This window comes from Melozone crissalis, unplaced genomic scaffold, assembly GCF_028551555.1.
Source record: "Melozone crissalis strain CALT ecotype California unplaced genomic scaffold, PUWL_Pcris_2 ptg000035l_1, whole genome shotgun sequence".
In the NCBI taxonomy this organism is placed as follows: domain Eukaryota; kingdom Metazoa; phylum Chordata; class Aves; order Passeriformes; family Passerellidae; genus Melozone; species Melozone crissalis.
Genome location: NW_026535813.1, coordinates 3,837,823 through 3,861,139, shown reverse-complemented (window position 1 = coordinate 3,861,139; position 23,317 = coordinate 3,837,823).

The window sequence follows — 23,317 nt, the reverse complement described above, 5'->3', positions numbered from 1 at the left end:
GATGGAGGGAGGACACAGAGATCACACAAGCAGTGTAATTACACCAATCTGGATAGTTATTGGCTTTGTTAATGGGTGATATGTCTTTTCTGTATGTTTTTTGTCTGTTCAACTTCTGGCCAATTATTTTTCGGATGTCTAAAGTAAAATTTGACACAGTATGTTGCTTTGGAGGACCCCAACAGGTCCAATTCTTGGGGTTCCTCTAGAGCATTGGGCAAAATTTTTGTCCACTCGTCCCAAGTGTCTACCAGGAGGTTGGGTCTCTTACCTGTGGTGCCAAGGAGCTCTGAATTATAGATGGGCCAGTCATCTGCTACAAAAGGAATCCCTACCAGACCTGTGGAAAGTGGGTTTCAATGCTTCCCATGGATAAGCACATGTTATCCTGTTTTAATGTCCTTGCTAAGGTTACCCAAACATTATGGCTAGGCTGTGGGCTAATCCAGCTGAAGGCATATGGTACCATGAGGAGCATCCAGGCAGCAGTGAGGACAGCACCAAAGGAGATAATTTTCATGTTTGGACAGGGATGGGGCTTCTGATAGGGAATATAAGCAAAATTTCTTATCTTTATGGTGGGAGGGTTAGAGTTTTCTCCCTTGTTCCTTTCCTCCTTTCATTCCCCTCCCCCCCTTTTTTTTTTTCTATAGCTAAGGATGGGGGAGTGGATATAAGGTAAGGGGTTTTTGGTAAGAGTTGAGAAAGGGGAATAATTGGGTTGTTTAGGGTAAAAAAGGGTAATAACATGTAATTCAGAGAAGAGTTTGTGTTCAGGCTGTATCTGGCTTATAGCTTGATTGATGCAGCAGAATGTTGTTTGGCTTTCTCTTTTGTCTGCTGTCACATGATGGGACAGTCTTTTCTTTAGTATGTGGACATTCGTCTCCAAGCAGAACTGGTCTGATTTTGAGGAGGTCTTGTGTTTGACTCAGGAGAATTCTTGTCACTGTTTGTGGGAGTCGTGTTTGCAGTGCCTAGATGTGGCTTTATGTTTTTTCCTGGGTACCATCTTGGGCGAGATGGTAGTAGAACACATGCATACCTCTTCCCCAAGTAATCAACTGGAAAGTCCCAGAAATTTGGTGTGTTTCTGGGTCCTTCACTAGCACAAGTGGTTTCTCAGTGAGCTTTGTTTGGGTGGTATTTGCAAAATGGCAAAGTATTGGGGAGTCAGGCTCTGATGTTGTACAATTTAGAAGTTGATGACGTAGAGAGCCTTGCAAAGTCTTTCAGCTGGAGATATGATTTTTGTTTCTCTTTTCTGCTGATTGAGAACTCTTTTGAGGGTTTGATGTGTCCTCTCTACAACTGATTGTCCTGTGGGATTTACAGGTATACCTTTATTGTGTTCTAGTCCCCATTCACTGAAGAACTCTTTTAACTTACGAGAGGTATAGGCAGGTCCATTACATGTTTTTATCTCCTTTGGTACTCCCAGGGTAGCAAAGGCAATGAGGAAGTGCTTTATGGTGTGTTGTGTAGCTTCTCCTGGATGAGCTGATACAAATACAGCTCCAGAAAACATGTTGACCAATAAGTGCACATATTTTGACCTTCCAAAAGGTGGGAAGTGAGTTATGTCTGTCTGCCACAGCTGACAGCTGTTCAGGCCTCGGGGATTGACTCCCATTGTTAGCGTTCAGGAACACATAATCACAGAATCATTATATGCAGGTGCTTTTATTGAGAGCTCTTGGTGTCGGGGTAGACAAACCCAAATCTGACTCCGCCATGGTTTCGGACCGAACATGTTTTATATTCTATCATTATATAACTGACATATTAATTATTAAACTTACATTGTTCTATTGTATACATTGATTTCATCCAAGCATGGATTTCTCATGATCCCCTCAAACCTCTAACATATTCTCTCATGATTCTTTAAACAATAATTATATCTAATCACATCTAATAATTATATAATTTATCATATACTGACTACAAAGGTGCAATTTCACATGATCTAGCAAATACAAGGTCTAACATTTCCCAAGGCCTACGTTTAACATTTTCCCAGGGCCTACTAAGCCTAACTTTCTTTCCAGCTCCCTGTATTTTGTGATTTTAAAATCTTTCACTATCACCGTCCCCATAGATGGTATGTGGTAGTTTTGGCAGTTCGGGCATGTGGTGACAATAGCTTTTGCTTGATCATTTGAGAGCTTGAACATTCTGATAAGGGCAGGTACATTTTGATGAAAAAAATGCATGTGGCAACTTTGCCTGGGCAAAGATTTAGCAACATTAGCAGTTTGTACTGCCATGGCTAATGCATCCGCTTTCCTGTTGCCTACTGCGATGATACCTGGGAGGTCGGTGTGTGACCTCACATGCATTATATGGTAAGGTTGCTTTCTGTTGGAGATTAAGCATGTTAATGTAGAAATCAATTGGTACAACTTTGGATTGGAAACTTCTTTGAGAAGAGCATGTTCTGCTCTCATAGCTATACCAGCATCATAAGCTGAATCTGTGACCAGATTAAAGGGTTCATCTTTGAATTTCTCAAAGGCTCTGACAGCAGTTACTAACTCTGTGATCTGTGGAGATCCCTCCACTGTTTGGATGTCAGATTCCCATTTTTGGGTCTTAGGGTCCTTCCAGGTCATTACAGACTTGTGGGATGACCCTGAGCCATCTGTAAAAATGGTTAGAGCTTTGAGAGGTGTTTTACTTTGGACTAATTTTAGGGTCAGATGAAAGGCTGCATCATGATTAAAAAATTTATGTTTTGGGATATGGATGGAAATTTGGCCTGTATAGCTATCTAGGGCAAACTGGAGATTTTCATTAATCTGGAGCAAATGCTCTAGGTCCCCAGTGATCAGTGGCAAGTATATGCATGTGAACTCACACCATGCAAGAGAGTGGAGGCGAGTTCTGGTTTTTTTATTAGATGTCCCATGATTTCTTGGAAGGATGATTTCTTGGAAGGTGCTAATTGTCTTTAAAGGTTGGTTGTTTGTAAAGATCCATTCCAGTATCAATAAAGGGTCTCAAAATTGAGTATCCCATTGGAAAATCAGTCCGTAGAACCGGGGTACTTTTCCCAGAATAATGAACTGGAAAGGCAGGTTGGGCTTGAAGTGATGGGCTTGGCCTGAAGACAGGGCTTCTTGGACCTTGGTGATGGTGTCTTGGGCTTCTGTTGTGAGACTACATGAAGAGTCTAGGTCTTTGTTGCCACAGAAAAGGTTTAACAGGGGAGTGAGGTCCCCTGTTGTAATTCCTAGCAGTGGATGTACCCAGTTGATGGATCCGCACAGACTGTGTAAGTCTCTCAGGATTTTTTGGTCATCTCAGATGGTGAGCTGCTGGGGTATGATGGTCCTTTCACGGATCTGGAATGCGAGATAAGTCCATAGGTTTAGTGTACTGTATTTTGTCCTCACGGATCTCAAATCCTGCTTTTTCTATGGCTTCAATGTTCTTTTTAACTGCTTTGTCTAAGTAAGTTTTTTCTGATGCACAGACCAGGATATCATCCATATAGTGGTGGATGATTGCATCTGTAAATAGGTTCTGAACTGTTACCGGGCTTGCAAGGGTTCCTCAGGGGTGAAGAGAGAGGCGAGAATCTTGACTTCATGATCAGAAGGCTGGATTTATTAATTTATGATATATGTTACAGTATGACTATGCTAATAGGAATAGAGAGAAAAGTTCAGAAGCTTGCTACACTAAGAATAGAAAAAGAATGAATAAACATAGGAGCTCTTTCTGATTCTGTCCCAGAGAGCTTGGCCCCTGATTGGCCCTTAATTGTAAACATGCAACATGGGCCAATCACAGGTGCACCTGTTGCATTCCACAGCAGCAGATAACCATTGTTGACATTCTCTTTCTGGGGCCTCAGCCTTCCAGAAGAGGGAAAAATCCTAAAGAAAGGATTTTTCACAAAAGATGTCTGTGACACTGAACGGGAGACAGAATGTGAGCAACATACCACTGGCATATAGTAGGCGAGCTTTTCATTCCTTGAGGAAGATAACACCAATGATATCTTTTGAGTGTAGCCTCTCTGTTAAGAGAGAGAACAGAGAAAGCAAACCATGGAGAGTCCTGGGGGTGCAGCGGAATGCTGAAGAAACAGTCTTTATTATCTATGACGGCAAGTGTCCAGTCTCTAGGCAGCATTGATGGTGAAGGCAGGCCAGGCTGGAGGGGGCCCATGTCCTTGATGACCTTATTGATTTTGCGAAGGTCATGGAGGAGCCTCCACCTGTCTGTTCCAGGTTTTTGCAGTACAAAGACTGGGGAGTTCCAAGGGCTGGTGGTCTCGATGTTGTGGCCTTTGGCAAGCTGTTCTTCCACAAGGGCTTGTAGTGTGCGCAGTTTTACTTTAGAGAGGAGCCACTGTTCGATCCAGATTGGGTCTTAGCATTTCCAGGTGAGCCGAGGGGTATCTGGTAGTGCGCCCTCCTCAGTGTCCCCAATTAGAAATCCTGACTGGGAATATGTAGGGAAGTTCCCCATTGGGATAGAATACTCCTGCCCCAAAGGGGAATGGGGGCTCTTACCACAAATGGGTGGATGGTTGCCAACTTGCCTTTAGGCCCTTTGACGAGGATGTTGTTCTTGCTTCCCATAGAAACTGTAGCTCAACCAATCCCTGAAATCATGCCTGATGCCGGTTGTAGTTCCCAGTGTGCTGGCCATACTGAGCGGGCGATGATGGTCACGTTGGCACCGGTGTCCAGCATCCCTGGTCAGATCTTGTCTCCTTTGCAGGATAGATCACACTCAATGGTAGGCTTACTTGGACCCACAACTCGTGCCCACATTGCTGTAGGGTTGAGAGGAAACTGTTCCCTGTGATTCTTTGGGAGAAGAAAGGCTTCTGCCACCAGAGTTCCCCATGAAAGGTAAAATGGTAAGTCTGTGCAGCACAGCTGGACAGAGATTTCTTGTCCCGGGTGCACTGTTTGTACTTCTGGAACAACGAAGATTTCTTCTGGGCCATGGAGAGTGTCACCTATAATTAAAATGTCAAAAGGACCACCTTTCCCTTAAAAGGACATGCATATCTCTGGGAATTCCAGATCCTTTTTTATCTCCCTTTTAATCCACATGCATGCACTTTCACAATAGGTTCATACATATTCATTCTACTGGTTTCGCGTTACATTTGCTGCTAGTTTTTTTATCAGAAAGAACTCCTGGGTCATCCTGCCCTGTATCCAACAGCAGCCTCTCTGTCTGTTTCAGAGTTCAAGGGACCCTCCCTTATCTCCGTCCTTCGGCTGAAGCAGTTTCTTTGAGCATAGGTTTTTTTGCAAGAACTGGCAGTCAGAACAAACAGCTATGTTTGCAAGCTACAGACTTAATTAAAAAATGTACATTTCACCTAAATCAAAAAGGATTTCTACTCTGGAAAATTTCCACTGTCTCAGTAGTGCTGCTTATTCTGGGGGTTTTGGCAGGTGTTACAGGGGTTTTGGGTAGGCGACATTTCTGGGCAGTCTTTTATAAAATGTCCAAAGTCTCCACAGTGAAAGCAGCGGGCCTGGTCTCTTGAAGCCACAACTGCAAATGCACCAGAAACTCCTTCAGCAATACCCTTAGCAACTGCTTGGGCCACTGTGTTTTCAGTGGACAAATGAGGTGTACAGCTTTCCACCATTTGCTCTATGGTAGGTTCTGTATCCAGGGGTAGGGCCCTCAGAATTTTTTTACACCATTCATTAGCATTATATTACAGCGACCTGATGAGGTCTTCATGGGTGAGAGAAGTGGACGAGAATCTTGTTTGATGATCAGAAGGCTGGATTTATTGATATATGATATATAATACATTATTACTATACTAAAAAGAATAAAGAGAGAAGTTGCAGAGGCTGCTAAGCTAAGAATAGCATAGGAAAGAATGAATAACAAAGTTCTGTGTCTAGCAGAAAGCAAGGACAAACTCTTCTGTGAGTGGTCAGCAAATCCAAACACTCACAGAAGACCAATCACCGCTGCACCTGTTGCATTCCACACCAGCCGACAACAATTGTTTACATTCTTCTTCTGGGGCTTCAGCTTCCCAGAAGATGAACAAATCCCAAAGAAAGGATTTCTATGAAAAAATGTCTGCGACATCTCACCTTTCTAAATTGTATAAATTAAAAGAAAAATGCTGATGTGAAATGAACAGGAAATTTCTTCACCTGTAAAATATACAATACTAACAAATCACTAAAACAATCCTACAATCTAAGAAAATGCAAAAAATGATGCAAAGAAAATTCAAGTCCAAGCAGCTGAGTTTCAGGAACAGTCCATGAGTTGAAGTTGTTTCTTTTGGACATGTCTGAGAGTCCTTTTTGGTCCTGAAAAGACTTGCTGCGAAAGTCCCATCAATAGTTATCAAAAACCATTGACAGTCATAAAAAAAGTTCAAACAATTTGAACAATTTTTGGAATGTCCTACAGAGGCAACTGGCCCGGGATGGTCTGAGCTCGAACAAGCCGCCGGTTCCAGGGCAGTCTCTGACGCCGACACGGAGGACAGAGTCTCCGACAACGGCAGAACTGCTGGGGCAGCCAGTGCGAGCGGCGGGGGAGCCGGAACCGGGGAGGGAATCATGCTGGGTGTAGGAGCGGCCGCGGGCTGCTCCGAGGGTCCCGCCGGTTCGGCGCCATCTTCAACACCATCTTGAACAGGGACTGTCTCGGCTTGAGGTGGCGGGAAGGCCGGTGGAAGCGGTGGGGGGGCCGGTGAAGCCGTGGGTGGGACCGCCTGGAGAGGCAGAGACAGGATCGCCCGGAGAGATGGCCGCGCCGGCGGGGCGGGTCTTGGAGGTCGACGCGGCGCTGGCAGGGGCGGGGAGGCCTCGGGAACCAGTACCACCCCCATCTCTGAGCGGGGCGGGGTCCGAGAGGCCGGCGGTGGCAGGTCCGTCCACTTCCATCCCCCCTGCGGGGGAGAAGGGGGGGGAAGAGAAGGTTCCATCTGCGTAGGCTCCGGAGAAAGAGTAAAAAAAACTTCTTAGCACGGCGAAGTTTCAGCCCCCCCCGCCGCGAAGCAGGGGGGGCTGGGAAGCCCCAACTCATCCCCCACCGGGTCTTCTCCCACTGGGGATGGTGGAAACGGGGCCTGCCCATAGCAGTTAGAAATCCATGGAAAAACAGCTGCTCTCCCTTTCAAAACTGGGAAGAGCTTTCTAAATGCTGGGTAGACATGAGGGAAGTCGCACCCCTGACCCCAAACAAATTGGAAAATGAAATCCATGCATTCCCAGACGAAAACATCCAAAGCGTATAGGACATCAGTAAAGAACCCAAAAAGCTTTGCCCATCGAAAAAACTCATAGAGATCTTTTTTTGACAAGAAAAATCCATCCTCTCCACACCATCTTTGCCAGAGGGCAATAAGATTCTCCTCTGAAGGAGAAAAATGAACCACATTCTCCAAGGGGTGTGTCCCCCATATAAACAGCCACAATTTTCTCATGGCTGAACCCTCAGGGATAGAAAAGCCAACAGTACCTTTTGAAAGAGTCCAACTTGCTCTGGCCAGCTCCACGGTTATGCTGCTCTTGTCTACCATCTTTCCTGAAGGTTTTCCAAAAGAAGGTTCACTTGTGGTCAGCCTTGGCTGTGAACTCCGTCCAAATCAGGATCTTCAGTTCTTCAGCTCCTGGCTTGAATCCACTTCTATGGTCACTTCAAAGCAACCATCACATGCTACACATACAGGATTTTACCCAGTGCAGCAATTTGCTCCTCTGGTCTTATCAAATTAATCTTTGCTCTGACATGAGGGGTCACCAAATATTACAGCGACCTGATGAAGGTCTTCAGGGTGAGAGAAGTGGACGAGAATCTTGTCTGATGATCAGAAGGCTGGATTTATTGATATATGATATATAATACATTATTACTATACTAAAAAGAATAAAGAGAGAAGTTGCAGAGGCTGCTAAGCTAAGAATAGCATAGGAAAGAATGAATAACAAAGTTCTGTGTCCAGCAGAAAGCAAGGACAAACTCTTCTGTGAGTGGTCAGCAAATCCAAACACTCACAGAAGACCAATCACCGCTGCACCTGTTGCATTCCACACCAGCCGATAGCAATTGTTTACATTCTTCTTCTGGGGCTTCAGCTTCCCAGAAGATGAACAAATCCCAAAGAAAGGATTTCTAGGAAAAAATGTCTGCGACAGTATTACTCACAGCAAGCTTGCACAACAGTTTTTTTCTTGCCTCTGTGCTCTCTATCTGTTTCTCCAGAGCATCCTTAATTCTATCCACAAACTCGATAAAGATTTCATCTACTCCTTGTTTATGTGAGAGTCTGTCCGAAATTTTCCCTCATCTGCCTCACGATCGTCCTTGGGAGACCACTGAAGAGAAGACCCCCCGTGTCTAGAATATCTGGCTCTGAAGGAGAAAGTCTCAATCCACGGGCCCTGAGATCTGAAAGCTCAGTGTTAAGCTATTGTTTTCACAGGTGTTGCTTGCTGTATGCTAAGAAGGGGGCACTGTGCCCCGTTTGCAACAATAGCAGCTCTGGAAGCTGTCCCACCTCTCGGCCTGGCTGGACTTCTGTGGGATCTCAGCCTCTCAGAACTGGGGTGCAGGGTGAACAAGACCACCCCTGGGGGGCTCGGGAGTCCTGGAATGTTGCCAGAAATGTCTGGTGGCTGGACTTTGATCCCACATGGGAAATGACATCAGTATGAAGATAGGAGGATTTCACTGGGGTGAACGGTGAAGAGATAAGTTAATTGGAGTGTGAGATAAAGGGTTTAAGATTTCTGTACAGGGGGGTCTAGAGAAGTAAGATGGAGGGATTGGGGCGTGCCCTTCTCCTTCTTCTTCTTCTTCTTGGCCTCCATCTTCTGTGGTGATGTTGGCACTCTGGGATTGGACATTACTAAAGTGTACTGGTTAATAAGGGTGAAAGGTATTGGAGAAAAATGATAAATATTGTATACGTAACTCCGAGTATAAAGATAGACGACCGCCCCAGGGGCTCTCAGTGTGTGCCCATGGCTGACTGCTGAGCAGAACTCTGTCAGGCCCAGAGAAAATCTTTTAGATAAGCATTTAATAAACACCGAGACCGAGAAAAGATCTGAAGTCCCTTCTCGTCCTTTGGAGCGCGGGCGGCCCAAGGCCACCTTGGGCCTTCCCAGACCATCTAAACAGCCGAAAATCCGACTAGTGGCGTCCGCTGCGCGGGCTATCTCCCACCAAACCTTTCGGGGGGGGGGAAAAGCCCTGAAGAGCTGAAGAGCCAAGAGGACAGCACTGATAACTCCTGAGGAGAGAAGCCTGAAGAAAGAAAGAAGAAAAAGAAAAAACGGCCAGGAGAATCTGCAAAAATCAGCAGTCACTGAGAATTCCATCTCTCAGCTTCTGCCGAAGACAGTTTGTAGCAGAGTGGCCTGGACTGGGACCCGAAAGGCGCCTCTGGATCCATCTCTCGTGACCTGCTGGACGGAGAGCGAGAGCTTTCAGACCACTCTGACGACAGATTCGGTAAGAAGGCCAAAATAAAAATATGGGGGCCACACTCTCCCAGGAACAACGGGAAATCTTGTCCGCCTTACAAGGCGTGGCTGAATTATATACAGAAGGGATCCCAAAGAAAGAATTAAAACAGTTATTATTATGGGCAAGACTCAACTACCCACTGGCGGAGACATGCCTGTTGTTTGAAGTGGGGTTATGGCAAGAAATTAATAGGCATCTGTATGTCTTAGCAACAAAAAAAGATGAGACAGCGTTAAAGCTACTCTCACCAGCAAGAATCATGTTACAAGGTATCTCAGTGCAGTCTAAAAGACTGGAAAAGCAGCGAAAAGCTGCGGTACCCACAGAGGAGGGGGCGGAGCAAAGCTCCGGGAAAAAATTAGCTCTGGCTTTAAAAAGCCAGGGGGAAAGGGCTCTCGAGGAAAGAGAGCAGAAAATAATATTAAACCTCCCGGTCAAAAAATGCAAGAAACCCCAAAAGCGTCCTGAAGCTCCAGAGAGTGTAGAGGAGTCAGGAGCGGAAGGGGGGGAGCTGGAGGACAAGGGATCGGGGGGGGCGCTTGCTCGCGGCGGGCAAAGCGGCGACGCGGCGGCAGCGGCAAACGCGGGTAGCGTGGGTGAAGATGAGGAGACGCGCGCGGCGGGCGAGACTCGCAAAAACCGGGGTGCGGAGTCACATACCAGCGCGGGGGCGGCGAACGCAGGCGGCGAACTGGGGGAAAATGTTCAGCCCCAGAGGGCCACCGTGGCGAGACGCAGGAGGCGCGCGGTTGTGACGTCAGACCCGGTGCGGAGGTCGGCTCGGATTGCGGGGCGGGCCGGAATGCCGGCGGGAGGCGGGCTGGAGACACCGGAGGGAGGAGTGAACACAGCGTCAGAGGAGGAGGAGGCAGAGTCAGGGACAGACCGAGGGGAGGAGGCCTCGGGGGTGGAACGAGGGGGAGAGGATGACGTCAGCTCGGGAGACACAGGGAACGGCTCGGAGAGCACGCATGCGCAGAGAGTGGGGCGCGGGCGGAGGCAAGCCCGATCCCCTGTTACGTCCCGGGCGAGGGGCCCCACACCTTCTCCAGACTCGGTGCCCCTGGCTGAAACCCTCGGAGTCCCAGTCCCTTCCCTTCACGGGAGATGCTTTGGTGTTCAAGCCCCATTTTCAGCTGAATTAAAAGCCAAGCAAACACGGTCTCAAATCAGATCACCGGCACGCCGAGCCAGAAGAGGAAATGGGGCAGTCGAGCTCACTCCGTCATCCGAGCCAGGGAGGCCGGTGACAGCGCCACCTAGTGGCAGGAGGGCAGAAGTGCATGACATGCCGGATCGGTTCAGCGGAGCCACAGCGCCATCTCGTGGCGAGACTGCAACAATGCAGCAATTTTTTCCAACAATATATAAAAAGAAAAGCACTTCAAAGAAGACAATGTTAACACAACAAAGGGATTATTCATCCACTTCGGAATTTCATGAAGATGATGAAAGCTCAGATGAAGAACAGCTACAAGGGGAAGATGTCATAAGGATCACAGCATCGGAAGGTGTCCCAACATGGATGCTATCAGCAGCAGAAGCAGCAAAAAGCTTCTTGCATTCATTCGATACAGTAAAAAAGAAATATCAACAGGATCCTCGAGTTTCCTTTTCGGATTTAGGAGCAAGGCCAAAAACCTCAAGGCGAGAACAAGGCTGCTGACAATGGCAGGAAGAGAATTCTCAGTCATCAGATTACCTCTGAAACGAGACTATTTCGATTGGGCAATGCAACAATCAAAAGACCTGTTAATTGCGTTGTTAGCGTTCCCAGGAACTTGCACAATCCACTTTCCACAACACAGAATACTGCAATCGCAAATATGCTATAGAGCAAAACCACGAATAAGTGAAGAACCTTTGGACGGGATCACAGTGTTCACGGATGGCTCAGGGAAGACGCACAAGTCAGTGATCACGTGGAGAGACTCAACGACAGGGGATTGAGAATCAGACGTGAGGATGGTTCAGGGCTCTCCACAAATTGTGGAGTTGGCAGCCGTTGTCCGGGCATTTCAGTTGTTCAAACAGCCTTTCAATCTGGTGACAGATTCCGCATATGTTGCGGGTGTGGTCAAGAGATTGGAGGGTTCGCTCTTGAAGGAAGTCAGTAATGAGGTTTTATACTCATACCTGACAAGCTTGAAAACACTGCTAGAGAGCAGGGAAAGAGAGTATTTTATCACACACATTAGAGCGCACACGACACTTCCGGGGTTTTTAGCGGAAGGGAATGCTCGGGCAGACAGGTTGACAATGCCCATTTTGCAAACACTGCCGGACATTTTTGAGCAGGCAAGATTAAGTCGTGCGTTCTTTCATCAGAATGCGCAAGCGCTAATGGAGTCCTTTCGTCTCACAAAGAGTCAGGCGAGGGAGATCATTAGTGCCTGTCCAGACTGTCAGCTTGTGCAGCCACCTTCTTCTACCGGGGCCATCAATCCGCGGGGGCTGCAAAATCTTCAGTTGTGGCAAGCTGATGTCACGAAATATCCATCTTTTGGGAGGCTCAAAAATGTTCATGTTTCTGTAGATACATTCTCAGGTGCAGTCTTTGCTTCAGCACATGCTGGGGAAACAGCAGACCATGCTTGCCGACATTTTCTGCAGGCATTTGCAGCATTAAGTGTGCCTCAGGAGATAAAAACAGACAATGGTCCAACATACACAGGCAGGGTGCTTGACAGATTCCTGAAAAGATAAGGTGTCAGACACACGTTTGGTATTCCACATTCACCCACAGGTCAGGCGATCATTGAGAGAACACATCACACCCTGAAATCCCTTCTAGACAGACAGAGAAGGGGTGAGCCAGAGGCAACACCTCACATGAAATTAAATAAGGCACTGTACGTGCTAAATTTCCTAAATAGCTCATCCTCAGAACCTAATCCACCAATCGTGAGACATTTTCTAAACAACACACAGGCAAAGCTAAGGGAAAATCCTTTAGTTTTGATCAGAAACCCAGAAACAGGACAAATAGAGGGTCCCTTCAAACTAATCACTTGGGGCAAGGGTTTCGCTTGTATTTCCACAGATCGAGGTCTGAAGTGGGTGTCGGCGCGGCACGTAAAGCCATTCCGAACGCGAGAACACGAGAACGCTGATCCAAGAAACAAAGAGACGAGTACTCAGACAGAAGTCGAGACTCAGACTGCGAAAAACGACCCAGAAGAAAAATAAAAAGAAACTAAAGACTTTGGGGGTTTTCACATAAAAGCGGAAGAGATCTTCTTAGTGCAAACAGAAGGGGGAGATGTGGGATCTCAGCCTCTCAGAACTGGGGTGCAGGGTGAACAAGACCACCCCTGGGGGGCTCGGGAGTCCTGGAATGTTGCCAGAAATGTCTGGTTGCTGGACTTTGATCCCACATGGGAGATGACATCAGTATGAAGATAGGAGGATTTCACTGGGGTGAACGGTGAAGAGATAAGTTAATTGGAGTGTGAGATAAAGCGTTTAAGATTTCTGTACAGGGGGGTCTAGAGAAGTAAGATGGAGGGATTGGGGCGTGCCCTTCTCCTTCTTCTTCTTCTTCTTCTTGGCCTCCATCTTCTGTGGTGATGTTGGCACTTTGGGATTGGACCTTACTAAAGTGTACTGGTTAATAAGGGTGAAAGGTATTGGAGAAAAATGATAAATATTGTATACGTAACTCCGAGTATAAAGATAGGTGACTGCCCCAGGGGCTCTCAGTGTGTGCCCATGGCTGACTGCTGAGCAGAACTCTGTCAGGCCCAGAGAAAATCTTTTAGATAAGCATTTAATAAACACTGAGACCGAGAAAAGATCTGAAGTCCCTTTTCGTCCTTTGGAGCGCGGGCGGCCCAGGGCCACCTCGGGCCTTCCCAGACCATCTAAACAGCCGAAAATCCGACTGACTTCTCCTGAGTTTCAGGTGGTCTCCCACAGAAGACCCTCACCTGTTTTACAACCACCGTGACAGACAGACTGAGATGTAAGAAGCTTCTCCATCAAGGACTGAGACATGAAACTCCTAAAAGGCCCCTCTCCTTCTTCCAAGGACTGGGACTGAAACCCTCAGCCCGGGGGAGGTATGTGGGGGAGGCAAGCTGACCAAAGCGAGATGTTTGCCTGCAGGTTGTGACCACTGGACCAAGAACACAATGGCTCTCATTTACTGCTGAGAACATAGACTACCTGTTACATCTGTTCCCTATTGTATCTGTTTCCCCCCCCTCACAATTTTCAGTAATAAAAACCTCTGAGTTAGCTAGAGCCTTTGAGATCTCCCCAGCGCAACAGGCAGATCCTCGACTGGACTGGACCAAAGGACTTCATCTCTGCGTTGGTAGCTATATCCCCCTCTCTCTCTCTCTCTCTCCTCTCTCTCTTTCTCTATCTTTTTCTCTCCCTTAATCCCTCTATCGCATTTTTGCTGTGGTTATTTCAATAAAACTGCATTTGTTTTGATTATCACTGCAAACCCCCTTGTACTGTGTTGGTTTTTGCACTCTGAGATCATTCCTATGAACCATCAGGTCATCTGTCCACTAGGACGGATCCTGATATTTTAATATTAGAGACATGTTGGGTAAGAACAGAGTCATCTGGGGTAAGAAGTAAGGAGGTTTTTGCTGCAATAGCCAAGTCTTGTAGTGCTGCCTTAGGTAAGGTGTTAGATTGGTCAAAGGGTTTCTGTAAACCCCTTTCTCCAGCCAGCTGTTTGACTCTAAAATCTGGCCTATTTGCATCTGTAGCATAGGTGTCTGATAATGTTTTTAATTTTCTTTTCCAATGCCTTTCCCATAGCATATATTCTACTGGGGAAAGAAGGCAGTGGGAAATATTTTTAACATCGTGAGTTACTAAAACATGTGCCGAGAAGATAACTTCTAGGAAATTTCTAAAAATGTGAACTTCTACTGTGTGCTTTGGCTATATTTTGTAGTTGCACAAGTTCTTTATTTGTGTTAGGTTCCCACGTTGTTTTAGTGGTGGCACCACCTCTTTTTCCCTTTGTGTAAGTTACTGGGAAGGCAAAAATTCTCTGAGCCATTTCCTTATCCCCTGCCCAAGTTGCTTCCATTTTCATTAGAGCCCATGGATCAATGTCCTCTGGATCAGAATTGGACTCGCTGTCACTACTGTCCTTAGTGGCGGAGTGAGAGTGAGCAGGCGATGCAGTATGCTATTTTGGGTGTGTTGGAGCAAGAGTTTCCAGGGGTGTAGGGGACCGAAGAGAATGTGAGGAGGCATATGGCAGAGTTTGGGTAGAGGGACACGGCAGTGGAGCTGCAATGGCAGCGCCACATGTGGCACAACCTGCACAGGACTGAGGCGCGTGGAGAAGTGGGGTGCCACTGTGAGGGGTCTCGGTGGTGCAAGCAAGGGAGAAGTGGGGGAGAGGAAGCTGTGAGATTGGCAGGGGCTGCTATTGTCACAGCGGGCACGATGGGGTGTACAGTGATTTGCCTGAGCTGCAGCAGGCAGGCAGGTAGGGACAAGACCTCCTGCTGCGGCAGGAATGCTAGTGGGGATGGGGAGACACGCGGCGGGGGTGAGAGGCATGGCGACAGGGGTGGTGAGAGGGTGGACTCTCAGAATCTCTGCTGGTCAGAGTGACCCCAAGAAACGTTAGAAAGTCTCTTTTCCCAGCCCGGTGCTTGAAGAAGGAGTCAGAGCTCTTCAGTTCTCGGACTCAAGGTTGTTTATTGTATCTTATCTATAAAATTTTTTCTCCTGTCCAGCCGAGGTCTGCTCAGCAAGACAGTCCAAGGCACTCTGCCTGCCCCCGGGTGGTGTTATCTTTTTATACTAAAAACTACATGTACAATATTTACAATTACTTTCCAATACCTATCACCTTTGTTAGACAGTGAGTTTCTACTCTAAATCAATCTAAAAGTGCCAACATCACAGCAGAAGATGGAGGCCAAGAAGAAGAAGGAGAAAGGCTGGACATGCTCAGACACGTCCATCTTGCCCCCTGAACCCCCATTCTAAAAACCCCAAAAAATCTATTTTTCCACCTTGTGATAAATTCACTATCATCCTACTTAAACTTTTGTGGCTTGTAATTCTTCATATAAAGGTTGGTAATTTCTTTTTTTTCCAAGGACTAAATCAAAGGCACAGGGGTCTTGGGCTCTTTGTCAATGTCTTCGAGCCCCCTGACAGGGTCTCACATCCTCCAGGGCAGTCAGAGGAATTTCCTGACTTCCCATAGTGGACCCAATAGAATCCGGCACAGTTACACCCGATAATAGCGTGGGAAGAGGGTGCAAGCAGCATGCCGTGGATTGCACAATAGGTAGAGCGGCATCTGCGCTTGCTGCATCCAGGGAGGGAGAGGAAGAATGGGCAGGCCCTATGGACTCCATGGGCACGGAGAGGGGGGGTAGGTGCGGCACGAATTCTGTGTTCCCTTTCCCAGGGGGCTTGAGGATGGAGCAGCCCCAGAGATGGTGTTTGGACCCAGAGAAAGCGGAGGATAGGATGCAGAGACTGAGAGGGGAGGAATGTTATTTGCATTTGAAGAGAGAGTCTCTGGTGGGAGAGATAAGGTCGGAATGCCCTCAGCAGGGGAAGATTGCAAAGAAATGGAGCTCTTTATATTCGTTTTTTCAACCGCTTTGGTAATAGAATGAAAAAGAGGTAAAAACCAAGTTACAGAAAAATCTTCATTAGTTTGGAGAGTGTATATTCTTGTCCTTACTGTGTCCCAAAAAGAATCTAGAGTGATAATGTGTGTGTTAGTATCCGGAAACTGGGAGAGAAACCATTTTATAAATTTTTTCAAGTTAGTTTTTAAGAGATTGCCTTTAGAGCAAGAAAAGCTGATAGCAGATAGGATTTCTAGGATTTGTAAATATAATTCTCTCTCGTTCTGGGATCGTTTTAATTTACTAGGTTTTGATCCCATTCCTTTTCCCCCTCCAGAAGCAGAAAGAGAAAAAAAAAAAAAAAACAAAACCCCAAAAACAAAACAAACAAACAAACAAACAAAAAAAACACCCAAAAAAGGACCCAAGGTAAAAGCACGCAAAAAAGGCTGTTTTAAACTTACACATCTTCAGCCGAATGTGGGTCAAAAACTGCTGGTGAGTGTTCTGCCATGTCTGACTCCTCAGGATCTCATCCCAGATGTCGATATGGAGGGTCGTTGGGCGCCTCCTAAGATAACTTCTTCTGTAATGGAGAACTTATCTTCAGGAGGTCATAGCGACCTGAGGCAGTAACTATTCAAGAAGAATGCTGCTCTCTGGAGTGCCAGGATGCCAGCTCCCCATTCAGGGCACCAAATATTTATTACAGCGGGGGTTTTCAGGGTCTCTCCAACCCCAGCTGCCATAGGTGTCTGGATAGCGAAGTCCTGCTAAGCCCAACCTGTCTGGGTCCCTCAGGCAGGGTCCCAGCCACAGTCAATCTTAACAAGCAGCTCAGCTCTTAAGTGAGATCAGATCTTTGCTGAATTCAGCTCTTTAGTGATTTCAGCTCTTTGCTTACTAAGTGCCTCGGCAGATGCAGGGAGAGAGAGGAGAAGAGTTGTATGCGGTTCCACAGAGGTATCCTTATTGGCAGCTTCTGTGAAGGGTGACAGTGACAGCTCTTCTGCTGACCAGCACAGAAGTAGGCGTTTATATTGGGTATAGGGGTTTTGGGAAACAGTCCAATAGCAGGGTCGAGGTGAAAATGACCTATTGTCTTAAAGAGAGCTAATGAGGGTCCAAAGGCGGAAGAGGGACTTCTTAGATCATGTCATCATGACTAGGCATTTTTTATCTTAGGCGCCTGACTGCCAGGGAGGCCTTGCAGGCCCTGTGGCTGCTACGCTGACTCATAAATACGTAGTGATAGAACTGTTAGAAGAGTTTCAAAGCTCCAAAGGAACAGGAGTAAATTCTATAAAATGTTCAAAATAGGTCTATGAACATGGACTTAGTAGGCCATATATTACTATTCAGTATAATCACAATTTCAGGTAGTTAATATTGGGGAAAAAAACCCTAATTGACTTGTTGCAGTTTTTCAGACTGCTGTGGTTAAGGCTGTCATACCACCGTAATTTCTTCTGTGTCCGTGGAAGAGAAAAACACAGATAAATGCTCCCTGGGGAAGGACTAACCAAGAAACATGTTGTGAAACTTTGTGATAAGATAATGCTACCAGGTGACATGATGTCATGAAGAATGTGTAACTAATGGGAAATTGTTACCAAAAATAGAACCCTATATAAGTGCCATACAAGTAAAACCCTATATAAACACCCTGTATTCTCAATAAAATCAGCTTCTGATCTAAACTCGAATGTCCCTGATGCCTTAGGTTTTAGCTTTTATATGTTTCAGATTCTGTACTGCTTTAGTGTGTAGTTCTGAGCTTCATATTAAGGGATGGTAAGCTCTCTTCACAGAGTAGCTAGACAAAACAATTCCTTTCCTAGCTTGAGACCAAGGACAACCAACCCAAATTTCAGGCCCGAGAGCATAAACAACATGGACTGAAGAGAGAAGAACAAGGATGGTCCTAGGTTGACTGTATGATGCTTTTATCCCCAATCGTCTTGTTCTGTTTATGCTGAATAATAAGTTTTGCACCTTTAAGACTTGTTCCAGAGAGTGAAGGGGGGAGACAAGAAGCCCGCAGTTTGTTTTCAGACACTGCACTCACTCCTCCACATTCCTGCTCCTGGACTGTGTTGTCTGTGGATGGACAGACAGTCGGACAGAGCTCTCCTTTGCTTTTAGTTAGTTTAGCTAGCTGAGGCAAAGAAGTTCTCTGGACTGCAGGTTTTTTTTCCCTTTTCTTTGGACCTGTTCAAACCTGCTCTGGACTGAACACCCAGAAGAGCACCAGCAGCTCGCATCTGTGGCCCACCGGGCCGGGCCTGGGCCAAGGCATTTCCAGCACCGGAGGGACTGATAAGAGACTGAGTGAGCTGAACTGCAACCCGGGGAGGGGACTTTCTGAGTTTGTCATCTCTTTGGGGGCAGCAAGGGGTTTTATTGTTTAATATTGTTTAGGGTTTATTGTTTAATAAACAGTTTTTTTCCACTTTTCTCCAAGGAGGTATTTTCTCCTGGACCAGTTGGGGAGAGGGGCCAATTGAATCTGCTTTCCTAGAGGAGCCCCTTTGGGGGGTCTCTCCAAAATTTGCCCCGAACCAGGACAAACTTCATAACCTAAAGCTATAATTGGGCAATTAACTCCAATATGCTAATGAACCAGAACTTATAAAAGTGATGGACCTTGTGACCAGTCATGCACTTTGTGACCATTTTGGGTTCATCTTGGGTGTAGCCCTGGCTGGGGTCTTGTACTGCCCAAGGTATATCCATTGAGGCTTTTTGATAAATACCTTCTTTATTCTTTAACTCCATCTGGCCTCTGTTTTAGGTCAGCCTTCACAAGGCATCATCCCTGTCTCTCAATCGCTGATAATTTGTGCCCCCCTGTGAGGAGCAAGAACTGGCCTATCTGCACTGCCATTGATGAGCCCCTCAGAACTGGAAGTGCTGGTGTGAGAACCAGGAGTGGGCCCAAAATAATCCCTCCACAGAGAAGTAGGTGAGCCAGGGGGAACATGGGACAAAGCATGTCTAACGAAGAGAGAGGCGTTTTTGAATTAATGATTGCTTTGCTTGTGAAACATGGGAAATCCTTGCCAAATCTGGACTTGAAACTTATTCTTAAATGGGCAGCTGTTAAGCGTCCCGACATCACTGCCTCCTCTATTTTTACAACTGCTATTTGGGATGATGTGGGTGTTAAGCTCGATGATTTAGCTACTATGGAACACGAGCTGGCAGTGCATATGCTCCCATTTTGGAGGGTGATTTTTGAGACATTGAAAAAGCAAGAGCAGTCTCTAAAAGAGCAGACTGTATCCTCTGTGGATACAGCTGGTCCTCTACCCCACTCTGACTCTCCCTGCCCACTTGAAACCTGCGCTGCTGATACTGAAGAGGGGCAGCAGCCATCAACCCCCCCCCTCTGCCAATACAAAGGAGGGGAAAGCATCCTGTGTCATAGTCGTTAGCAGCCTATATTGCTGACTGCAGCTCTAGCAGTGAGGAGGAGAGGGACCCCTTTGATCCGAGACCAATAGATCCAGATGCTGAGCCTGAGCTATTCCCTCCTGATCCTCATGATAACTGGGTGCGATTAAAGAAAAAGGCTCTTAAGGAGGGGGATTTGGATATTGCAGCAAAAATAGTCTCACCAATCAGGCCTCGAGGCACCAGGGGAACCAACCCGCAGTGGGAACACCTCGCTAATTTGGAAATTAGGGAACTACGCCGCACGGCTACAGAATATGGGCTGGGGTCTCATTATTTTACTAATCTTTTACAGTCTATGTTGTCAACTCATCTTATGACCCCTCATGATTTAAAGGGTCTGGCGAACTTCTTATTAACCCCAACTCAGTATGCCATTTTTGATGTTCAGTGGAAAAAGGGGTTAGAAGCTTTGCTTGTAAGATTTGTAGGGCATGCAAACCAGAATATTGCAGCACTCATGACTGACCACCTGGCCAGAGAAGGGGCCCACTCAGACCCTGTTGGGCAAGCCCACATTCCTAGAGGCCCTTGAAGGTATTACTGAAGCTGCGTGTATTGCATTTTTAAAGGTTCCTGATGCTGTGACCCCCCCCAAAAAAAAGTATTTACTAATGTAAAGCAAAGACTGGCTGAGCCTCATATGCAATTTATCAACAGCTTAAAACAAGCTCTTGAAAGACAAATTGAGAATGACATTGCCAGAGAGGTATTGCTTTTAAAATCAGCTGTTGAAAATGCTAATGAGGACTGTAAAAAACTGCTTAAATCCTTGCCTAAGGAGGAACCCACCTTGCTGGAAATTATTGAGGCATGTAATCGCCTTGGCATGTTTCTGCATGCGGTAACAGTTACTTACAAAGCTGGTGTAGCTAATGTTTTTGCAGCTTTGAAGATTACATCGGGGACCCCCAAATGTGCTTCATGTGCGGGAAATCTGGGCATTTGAAAAAAGACTCTTTCAGAAAGGGGGAGGCCAGGTCCAAAGCTCCCAGTATTTGCCCTCAGTGCTGTAAAGGAAGGCATTATGCAAAACAATGTCATTCCAAATATGATTTTGAAGGGCCTCTAATAGTGGGAAACTGGAGCCGTGCGCAACACAGATGCCCCAGCTGATGCCTCAGAGCAGACAACAGCAAGCCTCAGCCCAGCTGCCACAAGCAGACTTTGCTGGACCATCACCAATTTACAACTCGCCACAGCAGGGAGTGCCGGATTGGACCTGGCAACCTCCACCACAGTAACGTTTCTTGATTCATCTGTTCATTTGCTTCCCACAGGAGTTTTTGGACCACCAAGGCAGTGTATGCATGCATTGCTTTTAGGTCAGTCATCCACCTCTTTGAAGGGACTGTTTGTTCTCCCTGGACTTGGACTCTGACAATGAAATTATGACCATGGCCTTGACACCTTCACCTTGACCACCTTGCACCATTCCTTAAGGAACTTTGATATCTCAACTGATTTTACTTCCCCAAACCTTGAGCATATCTTTCACAGACTTAACATGAAAAGGGGGATTTGGGTCTACTGGGACACCCCAAGTATGCTGGGTACAACCTATATTAGAACAATGCCCCACATGACAATGTACCCTGACATTAAAAGGACAAAATATAACACTTGTTGATCTCATAGACACGGGGGGGGGGGGGGGGGGGGGGGGGGGGGCTGACATTACAGTTATCTCTCAAGCCAAATGGCCCCCACAATGGTCCCTTGCTGAAGTGCCTCAGGCACTTTCAGGCACTAGAGGAAGCAGCTGTAGCTATCAAACCTGCCACTTGATACAAATCAAAAGCCCTGAGGGACACCTTGCCTCAGTCAAACTTTTTGTGTTACCAGTGCTGATGGCGCTATGAAGGAGGGATGTTCTCTCCCGATGTGGCTTTAGAATTCAATGAGATTTTTAATGGGGGTCATTGAAGCGTGCGACACTTTAAAACTAACCTGGAAAACAGAAAATCCAGTTTGAGTGGATCAATGGCCCCTACCATTGCAAAAACTGCACGCATTAAAAGAGTTGGTTCAACAGCAACTCCAGAAAGGGCATATTGTAAAAGATGGGATCCCCTGGATTATTTGCCTCCTTCTGCCCCTCCACCTTATAATCCTCTTCTTCAAGCACCTCAAATGGCAGGTCCGGTTCCTCCCCCGGCTGCCATCTCACTACCACCTGCTCAAATTCCTCCTTCTACCTCTTCAGCTTCCGCTATGATAAACCCAGTATCTCCTCCAGTTCCTTCTGCATCACCACAAGCACCTACTCCACCTGCTGCATTCTCCACTCCTTCTCCAGCTCCACTTAATATTCACTCAGGCTCTTCCCCCCCTCCTATTGCTGTCCCTTTACCTCCTCCTAGTTGGGACACAAATGTCTCCTCACCCGATAAACAGCTATCAGCAAATACACCTGCTGATGGGCAGAACGTTCAGGGTTTGGCATCTGAAGATGGGCCATACTGTAGCACCAGATCCAAGACCTCCAAGGCGGAGAGACTGTTTCCCCTCAGAGAGGTTCCTATGGGAGGAATAGCGGGAGGTGTTGGCTTTGTGAATGCTCCCCTAACTGCTTCTGAGGTGAGGGGATTCAAGAAAGAGTTGGGGCATTTAGTTGAGGACCCAGTGGGCATAGCCAACCAAGTGGATCAATTTCTAGGTCCAAATATCTACACTTGGGGGGAGATGAATTCCATCCTGAGTATATTATTTTCCCCAGAAGAGGTCCAGATGATAAGGGCGGCTGGCATAAGAATATGGGAGAAAGATAACAGTCCAGGACCCCAGGTGCCAACAGGTGAACAGAAATTGCCACTAACGGATCCCAGCTGGAACCCTAACCAGGAGGAGGGGAGGAAGGCCATGAGGGAATATAGGTCTTTGATAATACGGGGGATCAAAGAGTCAGTTCCCAAAGGAACTAATACCCAATTGGCATTTGAGGGTACACAGGAGAAAGATGAAGCTCCTGCTGCCTGGCTTAATCGCCTAAGGCGGAACTTCCAGTTGTACTCTAGAATAGACCCAGACACCCCAGAAGGTCAAATGCTACTAAAAGTCCAATTTGTTACCAAATCTTGGCCTGATATAAGGAGAAAACTGGAAAAGATGGAAGATTGGCAAGAGAAGGACATTAATGAATTATTAAAAGAGGCATTGAAGGTGTATTTAAGGAGGGAAGAAGAAAAAGCAAAGGCCAAGGCTAAGGTCATGGTTGCTGTAGCTAGAGAAAGTGCAGGGTGGGCGGGTCCACCACCAGGAGGAGGCAAGGCTAGGCCAGTACTGTCAGGCGCAAGAGGGATGGAGACACCTCAAGGCCCTTTGAGAGAGCGACATTGCTCTTACTGTGGAAAGGCAGGACACGTCAGGAGGTTTTGTAGAAAGCTTAGTTTCGATGCGGCAATAGCCAGGGAACAAGATAATTTAGGGAAGATCCTTAGAGGTGACGATTAGAGGGTCAGGGGCTTTACACTATAGGGGACCCAATGCAACATCTAGAAGAGCCCTTGGTAAACTTTGAGATGGGCCCCCTAAATGAAGAATTTGAATTTTTGAGTAGATACAGGAGCAGATAAGTCCTGTCTCAACAAAGTACTAAGAAGTATAGTATAGTATAGTGAAAAAACATCTGAAGTTAGACAAAAACAGCTAGGTAGAAAGGATATCCAATAGCACCAAAACTGGCCAGTAATACTTAACTTGTAATAAGTGATGTGAAAGTAAAAGGTACCTTTTTGTTGTCTTGTTGTGTGTGTGAGAGTGAGTCACAAAGTCAGCGTCAACTTCCCGGGCAGGTG